Source organism: Lepus europaeus, chromosome 18, assembly GCF_033115175.1.
Source record: "Lepus europaeus isolate LE1 chromosome 18, mLepTim1.pri, whole genome shotgun sequence".
Classification (NCBI taxonomy): domain Eukaryota; kingdom Metazoa; phylum Chordata; class Mammalia; order Lagomorpha; family Leporidae; genus Lepus; species Lepus europaeus.
The window spans coordinates 73051649-73069110 of NC_084844.1; the positions used below are offsets into that span (position 1 = coordinate 73051649).

The window sequence follows — 17462 nt, forward strand, 5'->3', positions numbered from 1 at the left end:
TAGGATTTTTTTTTTTGTTATTTGAAGAATTTCATTTCTGTTTTGGTGGGAATTGTATTGAATCTAAATTAGTTTGGATAGCATATAAATGGTATGAATTCTTCCAGTCCATGAATGTGAGAGGTCTTTCCATCTTTTTTGTCATCAGTTTCTTTCAGTGGTGGTTTGTAATTTTTATTGTAGAGGTCCTTTACATCATCAGTTAAATTTATCCCAGGGTATTTTATTTTATTATAACTCTAGTGAATCTGATCTTTTTTTTTTAAATTAAACTTTTATTTAATGAATATAAATTTCCAAAGTACAGCTTATGGGTTACAATGGCTTCCCCCTCCCAAAACTTCCCTCCCACCCACAACCCTCCCCTTTTCCGCTCCCTCTCCCCTTCCAATCACATCATGATTCATTTTCAATTCTCTTCATATACAGAAGATCAGTTTAGTATATATTAGGTAACGATTTCAACAGTTTGCCCCCATATAGCAACACAAAGTGAAAAAAAAATACTGTTGGAGTACTAGTTATAGCATTAAATAAGAGTGTACAGCACATTAAAGACAGAGATCCTACATAATATTTTTTTAAAAATTAATTAATTTTCTATGCCATTTCCAATTTAACACCAGGTTTTTTTTTTTTTCATTTCCAATTATCTTTATATACAGAAGATCGATTCAGTATATAATTAGTAAAGATCTCATCAATTTGTACCACGCAGAAACAGAAAGTGTAAAAATACTGTTTCAGGTTCCGGGCAAGATGGCGGAATAGGCAGAAGCACACTTAGTCCGGGGGGAGAGAAAGTTTAATATAAGTGGAGATACTGCAGGGTCAAGGAAGAGTAGGGGATGAAACAGCAGAGGAAACTCTTCCGGAACTAGTGATTCACAGTGGACCTGCGTGGAGAGCGTGGGAGCCCAAGTTCGGGACACCAGCAGCAGACTCAACGCACCAGCGCTGGAACGCGAGGTGAGCCGAACCTCCATAGCCCGAGATACCAGCGAGCAAGCGGAAAGAGGAGGCTAGAGGGAACGAGGCTTGAAACTCCGTGGGGAAAAGTTCACCAGGCTAACTAGAAGAGAGAGAAAAATAAAAATAAAAAAAGTGACTGATACGGACACAAGTTTCTCTCTCTCCGCTCACCTCTCAAAGGCGAGCAAGACAGAGCAGGCGCCATTTTGGACATACGTCATAAGCTGGGCGACCTCAGGTCTGCACCGGCCCTGAGCCAAGCAGAAAAACCTGACTCTGGGGGGAGGGGTGAAATAACAGGAGATTAGCATCTAACTTGGCAACCCAGTGGGAGATTTCAGGAGAATTGGAGCCCACACTGAGGGCAGCAGAGATTCCCTGTGTGGTCCTTGGGAAAGAGCTTCCGATCTCTGGCTCCTGTGGGTATATCATTTGCCTGCTAACTACCTCCAATTACATTCAGCTGTGCGGAATTACTTCCCTTTTGAATCAAAAAAGAGAGAGATTTACCACACCTAACCTGGGAGTGTCATCTTTGACACACCCTCAGCCCTGAGGAACCAAACACAGCTCTCAGTCCACACTCATCTCAAGCCTCTAAGGCACCACTGAAAGCAGACAGTCCACTTAATATAGAGCCATAGTGTAACAAGAAAAAACACCACAGTGAAGAAACCAAATATCTCCAACATGCCAAACAACAAACGCAAAAACCAAGCTAACAAGAATAAGGAAGACACTATGACACCCCCAAATGAAAAAGACACCCCAATTCAAGATTATGAAGATGAGGAGATTGAAGAAATGCAAGAAGCAGATCTCAAAAAATTGCTAAGAATATTAAGAAGTTCTCAAAAACAAATTCTTGAACTACAGAAATCCTTCATGGACAAGATAGAAAATCTCTCTCGTGAAAATGAAATATTAAGGAGGAATCAAAATGAATTGAAACAACTAGTGGAACAAGAAATGGTGATAGTGATGAGAAATCATAATGAAATGAAGAATTCAATAGATCAAATGACAAACACATTAGAGAGTCTTAAAAACAGAATGGACGAAGCAGAAGAGAGAATATCAGACTTAGAAGACAGAGAACAGGAAAGGAAACAATCAAATCAAAGAAAAGAAGAAGAAATCAGAAATCTAAAAAATACTGTCAGGAATCTACAGGATACTCTTAAAAAACCCAACATTCGGGTTCTAGGAGTACCTGAAGGCATGGAGAGAGAGAAAGGATTAGAAGGCCTTTTTAGTGAGATACTAGCAGAAAATTTCCCAGGTTTGGAGAAAGACAGAGACATCCTAATACAGGAAGCTCATAGAACCCCTAATAAACATGACCAAAAGAGATCCTCACCACGACACGTCGTAATCAAACTCACCACAGTGAAACACAAAGAAAAGATCCTAAAATGTGCAAGAGAGAAACGCCAGATTACTCTCAGAGGATCTCCAATTAGACTCACAGCTGACTTCTCTTCAGAAACCCTGCAAGCTAGGAGAGAATGGCGAGACATAGCCCAGGTGCTAAGAGAGAAAAACTGCCAGCCCAGAATATTATATCCTGCAAAGCTCTCATTCATGAATGAAGGTGAAATAAAGACCTTTCAAAGCAAACAGAAACTGAAAGAATTTGTCGCCACTCGTCCAGCCCTGCAAAAGATGCTTAAAGATGTGTTACATACAGAAACACAGAAACACGGTCACCAATATGAAAGAAGGTAAAGGTAGGAAACCTCACACCAAAAGATCACAGGAATCTCAAACCATATATTAGAAAGTATCTTTGGCTAATGGCAGGGCAAAGTTACTCCTTCTCAATAGTCACATTGAATGTTAATGGCTTGAACTGTCCAGTTAAAAGACAACGATTGGCTGATTGGGTTAAGGAACAAAACCCATCCTTTTGCTGCTTACAAGAAACCCATCTATCCAACAATGATCCATACAGGCTGAGAGTGAAAGGCTGGAAAAAGATATACCACGCCAACAGAAATGAAAAGAGAGCGGGCGTAGCCATCTTAATATCGGACAACATAAACTTTACCACAAAAACTGTTAAGAAAGATAAAGAGGGGCACTATTTAATGATTAAGGGATCAATTCAACAGGAAGATATAACGATTATCAATGTATATGCACCTAATTACAGGGCACCAGCTTATTTAAAAGACTTGTTAAGGGACTTAAAGGGAGACTTAGACCCCAATACAGTAGTACTGGGGGATTTCAATACTCCACTCTCAGAGATAGACAGATCAACAGGACAGAAGATCAACAAGGAGACAGTAGATTTAAACGACACTATAGCCCAAATGGATCTAACAGATATCTACAGAACTTTTCATCCTACATCTAAGGACTTTACATTCTTCTCAGCAGTACATGGAACCCTCTCTAGGATTGACCACATACTAGGCCATAAAGCAAGTCTCAGCAAATTCAAAAGAATTAGAATCATACCATGCAGCTTCTCAGACCACAAAGGAATGAAATTGGAAATTGGCAACTCAGGAATCCCTAGAGCACGTGCAAACACATGGAGATTGAACAACATGCTCCTGAATGAACAATGGGTCATAGAAGAAATTAAAAGAGAAATCAAAAATTTTCTGGAAGTAAATGAGGATAACAGCACAACATACCAAAACCTATGGGATACAACAAAAGCAGTGTTAAGAGGAAAGTTTATATCAATAGGTGCCTACATCAAGAAATTGGAAAGGCACCAAATAGATGAGCTTTCAAGTCATCTCAAGGATCTAGAAAATCTGCAGCAAACCAAACCCAAACCCAGTAGGAGAAGAGAAATAATTAAAATCAGAGAAGAAATCAACAGGATTGAATCCAAAAAAACATTACAAAAAATCAGCCAAACGAGGAGCTGGTTTTTTGAAAAAATAAACAAAATCGACACCCCATTGGCCCAACTAACTAAAAAAAGAAGAGAAAAGACCCAAATCAATAGGATCAGGGATGAAATGGGAAACGTAACAACAGACACCACAGAAATAAAAAGATTCATCAGAAATTACTACAAGGACTTGTATGCCAGCAAACAGGGAAATCTATCAGAAATGGACAGATTCTTGGACACATACAACCTCCCTAAATTGAGCCAGGAAGACATAGAAAACCTAAACAGACCAATAACTGACACAGAAATTGAAACAGTAATAAAGGCCCTCCCAACAAAGAAAAGCCCAGGGCCAGATGGATTCACTGCTGAGTTCTACCAGACATTTAGAGAAGAACTAACTCCAATTCTTCTCAAACTATTCAGAGCAATCGAAAAAGAGGGAATCCTCCCAAATTCTTTCTATGAAGCCAGCATCACCTTAATTCCTAAGCCAGAAAGAGACGCAACATTGAAAGAGAATTACAGACCAATATCCCTGATGAACATAGATGCAAAAATCCTCAATAAAATTCTGGCCAATAGATTGCAACAACACATCAGAAAGATCATCCACCCAGACCAAGTGGGATTCATCCCCGGTATGCAGGGATGGTTCAACATTCGCAAAACAATCAACATAATACACTACATTAACAGACTGCAGAAGAAAAACCATATGATTCTCTCAATAGACGCAGAGAAAGCATTTGATAAAATACAACACCCTTTCATGATGAAAACTCTAAGCAAACTGGGTATGGAAGGAACATTCCTTAATACAATCAAAGCAATATATGAAAAACCCACGGCCAACATCCTATTGAATGGGGAAAAGTTGGAAGCATTTCCACTGAGATCTGGTACCAGACAGGGATGCCCTCTCTCACCACTGCTATTCGATATAGTTATGGAAGTTTTGGCCAGAGCTATTAGGCAAGAAAAAGAAATTAAAGGGATACAAATCGGGAAGGACGAACTCAAACTATCCCTCTTTGCAGATGATATGATTCTTTATTTAGGAGACCCAAAGAACTCTACTAAGAGACTGCTGGAACTCATCGAAGAGTTTGGCAAAGTAGCAGGATATAAAATCAATGCACAAAAATCAACAGCCTTTGTATACACAGGCAATGCCACGGCTGAGGAAGAACTCCTAAAATCAATCCCATTCACAATAGCTACAAAAACAATCAAATACCTTGGAATAAACTTAACCAAAGACGTTAAAGATCTCTACGATGAAAACTACAAAACCTTACAGAAAGAAATAGAAGAGGATACCAAAAAATGGAGAAATCTTCCATGCTCATGGATTGGAAGAATCAATATCATCAAAATGTCTATTCTCCCAAAAGCAATTTATACATTCAATGCAATACCCATCAAGATCCCGAAGACCTTCTTCTCAGATCTGGAAAAAATGATGCTGAAATTCATATGGAGACACAGAAGACCTCGAATAGCCAAAGCAATCCTGTACAACAAAAACAAAGCCGGAGGCATCACAATACCTGATTTTAGGACATACTACAGGGCAGTTGTTATCAAAACAGCATGGTACTGGTACAGAAACAGATGGATAGACCAATGGAACAGAATAGAAACACCAGAAATCAATCCCAACATCTACAGCCAACTTATATTTGACCAAAGATCCAAATCTAATCCCTGGAATAAGGACAGTCTATTCAATAAATGGTGCTGGGAAAATTGGATTTCCACGTGCAGAAGCTTGAAGCAAGACCCATACCTATCACCTTACACAAAAATTCACTCAACATGGATTAAAGACTTAAATCTATGACCCAAAACCCATCAAATTATTAGAGAGCATTGGAGAAACCCTGCAAGATATAGGCACAGGCAAAGACTTCCTGGAAAATACTCCAACAGCACAGGCAGTCAAAACCAAAATTAACATTTGGGATTGCATCAAATTGAGAAGTTTCTGTACTTCAAAAGAAACAGTCAGGAAAGTGAAGAGGCAACCAACAGAATGGGAAAAAATATTCGCAAACTATACTACAGATAAAGGATTGATAACCAGAATCTACAAAGAAATCAAGAAAATCCACAACAACAAAACAAACAACCCACTTAAGAGATGGGCCAAGGACCTCAACAGACATTTTTCGAAAGAGGAAATCCAAATGGCCAACAGACACATGAAAAAATGTTCAAAATCACTAGCAATCAGAGAAATGCAAATCAAAACCACAATGAGGTTCCATCTCACCCCGGTGAGAATGGCTCACATTCAGAAATCGACCAACAACAAATGCTGGAGAGGATGTGGGGAAAAAGGGACACTAACCCACTGTTGGTGGGAATGCAAACTGGTTAAGCCACTATGGAAGTCAGTCTGGAGATTCCTCAGAAACCTGAACATAACCCTACCATACAACCCAGCCATCCCACCCCTTGGAATTTACCCAAAGGAAATTAATTTGGCAAATAAAAAAGCCATCTGCACATTAATGTTTATTGCAGCTCAATTCACAATAGCTAAGACCTGGAACCAACCCAAATGCCCATCAACAGTAGACTGGATAAAGAAATTATGGGACATGTACTCCATAGAATACTATACAGCAGTAAGAAACAACGAAACCCAGTCATTTGCAACAAGATGGAGCAATCTGGAAAACATCATGCTGAGTGAATTAAGCCAGTCCCAAAGAGACAAATATCATTTGTTTTCCCTGATTGGTGACAACTGAGCGCCAAAGGGGAAACCTGTTAAGTGAAATGGACACTATAAGCAACAATGAACTGATCAGCTCCTGTCCTGACTTTAGATGTACAATGTAATACTTTATCCTTTTTAGTATTTGTTGTTGTTGTTGTTGTTCTAGTACTATTGGTTGAACTCAGTAATTAACACACAATTATTCTTAGGTGTTTAAATTTTAACTGAAAAGTGATCCCTGTTAAATCTAAGAGTGGAAAAAGAGAGGGAGGAGACGAACAATTTGGAACATGCTCAATCGGACTGGCCGCAAATGGTGGAGTTAGAAATGTGCCAGGGGATTCCAACACAATCCCATCAAGATGGCATGTACCAATGCCATCTCACTAGTCCAAGTGATCAATTTCAGCTCACAATTGATAGTTCTGATAGGTCTAAGAGTCAAAGAGATCACACAAACAAGACAAGTATCTGCTAATACTAACTGATAGAATCAAAAAGGGAGAGAAAGATCCAACATGGGAAGTGGGATACACAGCAGACTCATAGGATGGCAGATGTCCTAAACAACACTCCGGCCTCAGAATCAGCCCTCAAGGCATTCAGATCTGGCTGAAGAGCCCATGAGAGTATAGCAGGCATGGAAAGCCAAGATATCATGGAAAAAAAAAAAGACCTAAATGAATGATCTCTGTGAGTGAGATCCCAGTGGAAAGAACGGGGCCATCAAAGAAGGAGGTACCCTTCTCCGAAGGGAGGAGAGAACTTCCACTTTGACTATGACCCTATCGGAATAAGATCAAAGTCAGCAAACTCTAAAGGCTTCCATAGCCCCGGCAACTCATGACTAGAGCCTAGGGAGATTACTGACGCCATGAACAGGAGTGTCAAATTGTTAAATCAGCAACAGGAGTCACTGTGTACTTACACCCCATGTGGGATCTGTCCCTAATGTGTCGTCTAAAGCGAAGTGATGCTATAACTAGTACTGAAACAGTATTTTTATACTTTGCGTTTCTGTGTGGGCACAAACTGATGAGGTCTTTACTAATTATATACTGAAGTGATCTTCTGTATATAAAGGGAATTGGAAATGGAAAAAAAAAACAACCTGGTGTTAAAATGGAAATGGCATAGAAAATTAATTAATTTGAAAAAAAATTATGTAGGATCTCTGTCTTTAATGTGCTGTACATTGCTATTTAATGCTATAATTAGTAATCCAATGGTAGTTTTTTCACTTTGTGTTGCTATATGGGCAAAATGTTGAAATCTTTACCTAATATATACTAAACTGATCTTCTGTATACAAAGAGAATTGAAAATGAATCTTTACATGAATGGAAGGGGAAAGGGAACGGGAAGGGGGAGGATTGCGGGCGGGAGGGAAGTTATGGGAGGGGGGAAGCCATTGTAACCCATGGGCTATACTTTGGAAATTTCTATTCATTAAATAAAAGTTAAAAAAAAATACTGTTTCAGTACTAGTTATAGCACCACTGCTCATTAGACAACACATTAGGGACAGATCCCACATGGGATGTAAGTACACAGTGACTCCTGTTGCTGACTTAACAATTTGACAGTCCTGTTCATGGCGTCAGTAATCTCCCTAGGCTCTAGTCATGAGTTGCCAGGGCTATGGAAGCCTTTAGAGTTCGCTGACTTTGATCTTATTCCGATAGGGTCACAGTCAAAGTGGAAGTTCTCTCCTCCCTTCAGAGAAAGGTACCTCTTTCTTTGATGGCCCCGTTCTTTCCACTGGGATCTCACTCACAGAGATCTTTCATTTAGGTCTTCTTCTTTTTTTCTTTTCCATGGTATCTTAGCTTTCCATGCCTACAATACTCTCATGGGCTCTTCAGCCAGATCCGAATGCCTTAAGGGCTGATTCTGAGGCCAGAGTGCTATTTAGGACATCTGCCATTCTATGAGTCTGCTGTGTATCCCACTTCCCATGTTGGATCATTCTCTCCCTTTTTTATTCTATCAGTTAGTATTAGCAGACACTTGTCTTGTTTGTGTGATCCCTTTGATTCTTAGACCTATCCGAGTCATCGAATGTGAACTGAAATTGATCACTTGGACTAGTGAGATGGCATTGGTACATGCCACCTTGATGGGATTGTATTGGAATCCCCTGGCACATTTCTAACTCCATCATTTGGGGCAAGACTGATTGTGCATGTCCCAAATTGTACATCTCCTCCCTCTCTTTTTCCACTCTGAAATTTAACAGGGATCTCTTTTCAGTTAAAATTTAAACACCTAAGAATAATTGTGTGTTAATTACAGAGTTCAACCAATAGTACTAGAACAACAACAACAACAAATACTAAAAAGGATAAAGTATTACATTGTACATCTAGAGTCAGGACAAAAGCTGATCAGGTCATTGTTTCTTATAGTGTCCATTTCACTTCAACAGGTTTCCCCTTTGTTGCTCAGTTGTCGCCGATCAGGGAAAACAAATGATATTTGTCTCTTTGGGATTGTTCTTTATAGTTTCTTCCTCAGTGAGTTCACTTTTATGTAAAAGTCTTGTGATTTATTTATGTTCATTTTGTATCTTACAACTTCACTAAATTGATTTACCAGTCTAACAATCTCTTGTTGGAGTAATTAGGTTTCTCTATAAATAGAATTAGGTCATCTGGAATTAGAAATAATCTCAATTTCTTCTTTCCTGTTTCTCTGCCTTTTATTTCCTTCTCTTAGCTTTGGCCAAAACAAAAGAGAGAGTTGGCATCCTTGTCTTGTTCCAGATCTTAGAAGAGATGCTTTTAGCTTTTTGACATTCAGTAGGGTGACGGCTATGGTTTGTTATACGTAGACTATTTCATTGAGTTATGTACCTTCTATAAATATTTAGCTCAACGTTTTGCTTGTAAATGAATGTAGAATTTTATTGAAACCTTTTTCTACATCTGTTGAGGTGATTATAATGATGTTTATTCTGCATCCTATTGATGTGGATTATTTGGGTTGTTGATTTGCATACGTTGACCCATTCCCCACATGCCCAAGTTACTTCTGACTTGTTTATGATGTCTGAGTTTTTTCATGTGTTCTTGGATTTTGTATTATGATGAGATTTTTTGCATTTGTATTAATCAGCCATACTTTTCCATAGTTCTTTTTTTTTATTTTTTTTTTAATTTTTTGACAGGCAGAGTGGACAGTGAGAGAGAGAGAGACAGAGAGAAAGGTCTTCCTTTTGCCGTTGGTTCACCCTCCAATGGCCGCCGCGGTAGCGCGCTGCGGCCGGCGCACCACGCTGATCCGATGGCAGGAGCCAGGTGCTTCTCCTGGTCTCCCATGGGGTGCAGCACCCAAGCACTTGGGCCATCCTCCACTGCACTCCCTGGCACAGCAGAGAGCTGGCCTGGAAGAGGGGCAACCGGGACAGGATCGGTGCCCCGACCGGGACTAGAACCCGGTGTGCCGGCGCCGCAAGGCAGAGGATTAGCCTAGTGAGCCGCGGCGCCGGCTCCATAGTTCTTTTATTTGAAAGACATTCAGAGCTAGACATTTGCTCTTCATTCTGGTTTTGTAATCCAGGCAGTTCTGGCCTCCTAGAATGAGCCCATCTGGTGCTGAACTTTCATTTGGAGCCTTATTCCTAATTCAGTGCTGTTACTCAATTTTGGTCTGTTCCAGTTTTCTATCTCTTCATGGTTCACTTTTGGTAGGTTATACATATCCAAAAATTAACCATTTCTTCCAATTTGTTGGTTTATAGTTGCTATTAGTAGTCCCTAGTGATCCATTGTATTCCTGTTATATCACTTGTAATATCTCCTTTTTCTGTTTTATAAAGCCTACTGTTTTTTTTTTTAATTTTTGACAGGCAGAGTGGACAGTGAGAGAGAGACAGAGAGAAAGGTCTTCCTTTACCGTTGGTTCACCCTCCAATGGCCGCTGCAGCCAGTGCACTGCGGCCGGCGCACGTGCTGATCCAAAGCCAGGAGAGGGTGCTTATCCTGGTCTCCTATGCCGGTGCAGGGCCCATGGACCTGGGCCATCCTCCACTGCACTCCCGGGCCACAGCAGAGAGCTGGCCTGGAAGAGAAGCAACTGAGACAGAATCCGGCGTCCCGACCGGGACTAGAACCCAGTGTGCCAGCACTGCAGGCAGAGGATTAGCCTATTGAGCTGCAACGCTGGCCAAGTTTACTGTTTCTTAATCTAGCTAAAGGATTATTAATCTTATTTTTCTTTTGAAAAAACAGTGCTTCATTTCATTAACTTTAATATTGCTTAAGATATTTTTAAAATATTTTAGTGATTTATTTATCTGAGATGTAGAGTTACAAACAGAGGGAGAGCCAGAGAGAAAGGTCTTCCATCTGCTGATTCACTCCCCAGATGGTTACAGTGGCTGGAGCTTGGTCGATCCAAAGCCAAGAGCCAGCAGCTTTTTCTTGGTCTCCCATGTGGGTGCAGGGGCCCAAGTAATTGAGCCATCCTCTGCTGCTTTCCCAGGCCATAGCAGAGAGCTAGATTGGAAGAAAAGCAGCCAGGACTAGAACTGGCACCCTTATGGGATGCCGGCACTGCAGGCAGAGGCTTAACCCACTATGCCACAATGCTGGCCCCATCTTAAGATATTTCTTATTTATTTCTGCTCTGATCTTTATTATTAATTTCCTTGTACTGTCCTTGGAATTGGCTTCTTGTTTTTCTAGGTCCTTGAGATGGGACTTAGGTTATTTGATATTTTTCTTTTTTAGATATTAAAGTCATAACTTTTTAAATATATTTTTTAATTTATTTTATAGAGTTAGTGAGAGAGAGACAGAGAGAAAGGTCTTATTTCCATTGGTTCACCCCCCAAATGGCCGCTTTGGCCAGCGCTACGCTGATCTGAAGCCAGGAGCCAGGTGCTTCCTCCTGGTCTCCCATGCAGGTGCAGGCGCCCAAGCACTTGGGGTATCCCCTACTGCCTTCCTGGGCCACAGCAGAGAGCTGGACTGGAAGAGGAGCAGCCAGGACTAGAACCTGGTGTCCATATGGGATGCTGGCACCGCAGGTGGAAATTAACCAAGTGAGCCATGGCGCTGGCCCCCTAACATCGTAACTTTTAATTTTTATATTTGATGCTGATAGAGACCTTCTAATTGGCTGCAGGAGATGTAGGCAGAAATAAGAATGTGTTACTTTGCTAGGTTGACATAGAAAATAAGTGTAGCATATTTGGCTTGACTCACAGCAATTTATTTCTCAGAATTCTGGAGACTAAAATTTAACAACAAGGTGAAGTAGGTTTGGTCTGTCCTGAGGCCTCTCTCCATGGCTCCCACACAACCAGCTTCATGCTGCACCCCCACATGTTATTTCCTCTGTCCACGTGTGCATCTCTTATAGGAACATTGGTCAGTTTGAATCAGGGCTTCACACTTATGATATCATTTGATGTTAACTACCTGCTTAAAGTCCTATCTCCAAATAGAATCACATTGGTGGTCAGCATTTCATGATATAAATTTTAGAGATTCAGCCCATAGCACTTAGAAGGGATCCAGTGATTTGCCTCATAGGCAGCTCTCCCTCAGGAGGACTTGGCTTTTGAAATATGTGTCAGCATTTCTCACAGTTTCACTTTCAGTACTGTCAATATTGGTGCATGTATAAACGTTATGCATACTAATACCTATAAACATGTAGACACGCTATCATAAAAATGTTTAATGGTTGTATACAGGTAATGTAAATATAGAATCCATAAGATGACATGGCAGCAAGCATTAAAACATGATGAGAAATGGAAAGAATAATAAAAATGAACATGTGTTATCCAATATTTATAGTTTCTGAAAAATAAACAGTAAGCAGAAGGATGTTTTCCTAAGACCTTGCAAATTTTCAATTACAGTTACTCAAAACTAGCACTTTTGCATAAGTCCAATACACTGCAGCAAATTTTTAATTACTCTTTAATATTTTCTCAATATTATCAACCACATGAACTACATAGTGAATTATAGTGGGTTTTTCTGCTCTTTGGCAACCACTTATGGTATTTGCCTGCTTTTGCTATTTCCAGAATTTGAACTGTTTGAAACCTATCCTATCACTACATTTTGTTTTTGGAGATAATACTGAAACTCCCTGTATCCTGATATTTCTCTCTGGTAGCTCAGGAATTGTTGTCAGGATCTTTGTACCAGATAAGAAAGATGACCAGAGTGTGCTTTAAGACATAAGTCTGTAGACAAGTGTCAAGTGATTCGTAGATGTCAGATACCATGGCATTTTAACTAGTAGTATTCATTTTACACAGGTAATTGGAAACCTATGGTCACTTTTTGAGATCTGTTTCCGGAAGTAAAGCCAATTTATGAGAAACACTGTTTTAAGGGACTTTACCTTGAATGTTAGTATCCTCACCCTCCCATACTTTCTATAGATTATGTGAATCCAGTAGGTTTATAATGCAAATTTTTCCTCACTTAATGTCAGTTATCCATTTCTGACCATCATAGATAGAGTAGAAACTTGGTATAAGTCCATTCCAGTTATCTAAAATGTGAATATATCAGACTACTACTGCTAATTACTTTACTAAATATAAATAAAAATGGAATATAGTGCTCAAATCTTTGTAAAAGCATTACAATACATTTTTAAAGATTTGCTTTTTATTTATTTGAAAGCCAGAGTTACAGAGAGACAGAGGCAGAGAGACAAAGAGAGTTCTTCCATCTGCTGGTTGACTCCTCAAATAGTCACAATGGCAAGGAGCTCTGCCAATCCAAAGTCAGGAGCTTCTTTTGGGTCTCCCACATGTGTGCATGGGCCCAAGCGCTTTGGCCGTCTTTTACTGCTTTCCCAGGCCATAGCAGAGAGCTGGATCAGAAGTGGAGCAACAGGACTCAAATCAGGCCCATATGGGATGCTGGCACTACAAGTGGCAGCTTTAACCCACAGCGCCAGCCCCTACAGTACATTTTTTAAAGGTTAATTTTATTTATTTGAAAGAGTTACACACAGAGAGAAGGAGAGGCAGGGAGAAAGAGAGAGATCTTCTATCTGTTGGTTCACTCCCCAATTGGCCACAACGGCCGGAGCTGCACTGATCCGAAGCCAGGAGCTGGGAGCCAGGAGATTCTTCCAGGTCTCCCAACATGGTGCAGGGGCCCAAGGACTTGGGCCATCTTCTATTGCTTGCCCAGGGCATAGCAGAAAGGTGTATCAGAAGTGAAGCAGCCAGGACTCAAACTGGCACCCATATGGGATGCCGGCACTGCAGGTGGCGACTTTACCCACAATGTCACAGTGTTGGCCCCCCCAATACATTTTTATGATCTTCAGGCAATTTGTGTGGCATCACTTTTACTGATATCCTTGCTAATGTGGTTGGTATGAATCATGCTCATGAAAATGTCTATGTGAAGTTCTCTTGATTTTGATGTATAATTAATTTTTCCATACCCACCAAAGCATATCAGCATTTGATGTATTACAAATCAACAAAAGCTTTTTGTTGTAATTTTATTTGTAATTCTTTTTTTAAAGTATTTATTTGAAAGGCAGAGCATGAGAGAAGAGCGAGAGAGATGTTCCATCTGCTGGTTAATTCACTCCTCAAATGTCCCTAACAGCCAGGGCTATTCCAGGCTGCAGTCAGGAGAGGAATCCATCTTGTCTCATAGGAGGGTAGCAGGAATCCAAGTGCCTATCCATCATCCAGGATGATGTGTTTTAGGTATGGAATAGCAAGGACACAAACCAAGAATTTGCATGTGGGAATGTGGGATGTGGTGTGTCCCAAGCAGTAGTCTAATCTGCTGCATGACAATATTCAACCCTCTCAAGTCTGGTGGTTTGTCCTGGCTCTTGCCTAGACCTTATGTCTCCAACAGGCAAGTCCCAGGTTTCTTCATAATATAACTATTTAATAAGGTAAACTTCAATAGGTAAATATTTTTCAGAGTGTGTTGGTATTGTGTTTACTAATGTCCCGTTGGCTAAAGCAAGTAAAATGAATAATGTCAAGGATCATTTTGATGAAGGACTACATGAAAGCTTGGATACTGGGAAGTGCGTTATTTGGGATGAATACTCAAAAGGTGTAAAGTAACAAATATGTATTATATCCATTTTTCCTGTATAGTTGGGGCAAAAATACTCAGGTTCAAGATGCCTAAATTCTATAGAGTTTTCAGTGTATAAGAGCAAGAGATGTTGTGGAAGTACCAATATGGAATCATGTGCAGTGCATCTGTAGCTATAGCAAAATAGTTAATACCACCCAAGTATTTTTTCTGTAGTGTAGATTTTAGTGAGAAAATGTTTTTCTGTGGTATACAAAAACTTGTTTGGAAAATCATCCTGAAAATAATAAATTGCTTCTTGGCAGTAAAATTAGCTTTATAAAAATAAGTAGCAAGTAAATGCTTCTGTTAACTAAGGATAACTAGATTCAATCACCGCCAGTTACTATAATTTTGAGTGCTTTTTCAAGGAGCCTTCTCTGCCTGTTTTCAAGTGTAACGTGCTAGCTCTCCCCAGGGAGGTTGATTTTTACTTTGTTTCTTCAGCTAATGTGTCTGTTATTCGGCATGTGCATGTGCACAGTAGACTCTAGGAAAAGCCAGACCAGTTCTCTCATGATTCCCTGCATTCACCTTCTCTTCCAGGATAATTGTAGGGACATCTACGTATTTCAAAGGACAGAAGAAATGCATGCATCTCTAGGAAGTTGATTGTTTATTTTCCAGCTTATTTTACACAGTGTTAGAAGATTTATGAGGGTTTTCAAATTAAAGTGTTAAAATAAATATGATGAATGTCATAGTTATAAGAAATTCGTGCCATCGAAGATGATTGCAAATTTGTCTACAGGTTTTCTGATGCCATAGCAAAGTCATATTTATTACAGGTTTCAAATCAGAGCTTAGAATTTGCTAAATTCTTTTTTTAATGATTTATTTACTTATTTGAAGGACAAGGTTACAGAGGGAGAGGTAGAGCCAGAGAGAGAGGTCTTCCATCCACTGGTTCATTCCCCAGATGACCACAATGGCAGGAGCTGAGCTGAACTGAAGCCAGGAACCAGGAGCTTCTTCTGGGTCTCCCACATGGGTGCAGGAGCCCAAAGACCTGGGCCATTTTCTACTGCTTTCCCAGGCCATAGCAGAGAGCTGGATCAGAAGTGGAGCAGCCAAGACTTGAACCACCACCCAAATGGGATGCCGGTGCTGCAGGCTGGGGCTTTTTTATTTATTTATTTATTTTTTCTTGGACAGGCAGAGTTAGATAGTGAGAGAGAGAGAGAGAGAAAAGTCTTTCTTCCATTGGTTCACCCCCCAAATGGCTGCTATGGCCAGTGCGCTGTGGTCGGTGTGCCATGCCGATCTGAAGTCAGGAGCCAGGTGCTTCCTCCTGGTCTCCCATGCAGGTACAGGGCCCAAGGACTTGGGCCATCCTCCACTGCCTTCCTGGGCCACAGCAGAGAGCTGTACTGGAAGAGGAGCAACTGGGACAGAATCTGGTGCCCCAACTGGGACTAGAACCTGGGGTGCAGGTGCTGCAGGCAGAGGATTAGCCTTAGTGAGCCATGGTGCCAGCCAGTCTGGGGCTTTATCCCACTGTTACACAGCACCAGCCCCCAAGAATTAGCTAAATTCTTGTGGGATATAAAGTCTGATATAGTCTTTATTGGTCATATAGATGAATTAGTGGAAGTGATTAATACCCACCTAGAAATAAACATGCAACATTCTGCAGTGGTGAGAGTTGCCTGTTGCTAATATACAAATCAGCCAATAACATTTTTTAAAATTGCTAAAATAGCTTTGAGAGACTGGATTTATTAATTGGACAAGGAATATGTAAGTCTGAGGGAACATGTGCCGAACTTTGCATCTCCTATTCCCACTCTTATTTTTAACAGGGATCAATTTTCTTTTTTTTTCTAAAAATTTATTTATTTATTTGAAAGTCAGAGTTACACACAGAGAGAAGAAGAGGCAGAGAGAAAGAGAGTTCTTCCATCTGCTGATTCACTCCCCAAATGGCTATGATGGCTGGAGCTGTGCCGGTCCGAAGGCAGGAGCCAGGAGCTTCTTCCAGGTCTCCCACAAGGGTGCAGGGGCCCAAGGACTTAGGCCATCTTCTACTGCTTTCCCAGGCCATACCAGAAAGCTGGATTGGAAATGAGAAGCCTCGACTGGAACCGGCACCCACATGGGATGCCAGCACTGCAGGTGGTGGCTTTACCCACTATGCCACAGTGCTAGCTCCATGGGATCAATTTTCAATTAGATTTAAACACATAAGAATACTTCTGTGTTAAGTAAAGAGTTCAACCAAAGGTATTAAGTAGAAAAAGAAAATACTAAAAAGAATAAAATAGTAAGCTGTTCCTCACAGGACAAGAGGCAATCAAGCCATTGTTTCTCGTAGTGTCAGTTTCACTTTTACAGGTTTCCTTTTAGGGGCTCAGTTAGTTGTCACAAATCAGGGAGAACATACGATATTTGTCCCTTTGAGACTGGCTTATTTCACTCAGCATAATGCTTTCCGGATTCCTCCATTTTGTTGCAAATGATATTTCATTTTTTTTAACCTCTGTGTAGTATTCCATAGAGTACACATCCCACAATTTCTTTATCCAGTCTTCCATTGATGGTTGTTTAGGTTGATTCCAGGTCTTAGCTATTGTGAATCGAGCTGCAATAAACATGGAGGGGCACATGGCTTTTATTTGCCAATGTAATTTCCCTTGTGTAAATTCTGAGGAGTGGAATGGCTGGGTCGGATAGTAGAGCTATATTCAGATTTCTGAGGAATCTCCAAAGTGTATTCCATAGTGGCTATACCAGTTTGCATTCCCACCAACAGTGGATAAGTGTGCCTTTTTCCCCACATCCTCACCAGCATCTGTTTGTTGAT

At 40.5% G+C, this 17462-nt stretch overlaps 1 pseudogene; it reads left to right on the forward strand.

The window, feature by feature from the left end:
- The first annotated feature begins 1372 nt into the window (after nt 1–1372).
- LOC133777375 (serine/arginine-rich splicing factor 3-like) overlaps nt 1373–17462 on the forward strand; it is a 391636-nt pseudogene continuing 375546 nt past the window's right edge.